This window comes from Rhincodon typus, unplaced genomic scaffold (genome assembly GCF_021869965.1).
Source record: "Rhincodon typus isolate 14 unplaced genomic scaffold, sRhiTyp1.1 hic_rhity00000923, whole genome shotgun sequence".
NCBI lineage: Eukaryota > Metazoa > Chordata > Chondrichthyes > Orectolobiformes > Rhincodontidae > Rhincodon > Rhincodon typus.
Window position 1 is genome coordinate 16,036 of NW_025966561.1, and position 483 is coordinate 16,518.

Below are 483 nucleotides of genomic sequence, written 5' to 3' on the forward strand. Positions count from 1 at the left end.
CACACAGCTCAGTGTGGGAGGGGGGTCATACCTGACCATCTTACTGAAGGACCACACAGCTCAGTGTGGGAGGGGTCCATACCTGACCATCTTACTGAGGGACCACACAGCTCAGAGTGGGAGGGGGTTATACCTGACTATCTTACTGAGGGACCACACAGCTCAGTGTGGGAGGGGGTTATACCTGACCATCTTACTGAGGGAGCACACAGCTCAGTGTGGGATGGGGTTATACCTGACCATCTTACTGAGGGACCACACAGCTCAGTGTGGGAGGGGGTCAGATCTGACTATCTTACTGAGGGACCACACAGCTCAGCGTGGGAGGGGGTTATACCTGACCATCTTACTGAGGGACCACACAGCTCAGTGTGGGAGGGGGGTCATACCTGACCATCTTACTGAGGGACCACACAGCTCAGTGTGGGAGGGGGTCATACCTGACCATCTTACTGAGGGACCACACAGCTCAGTGTGGGAGGG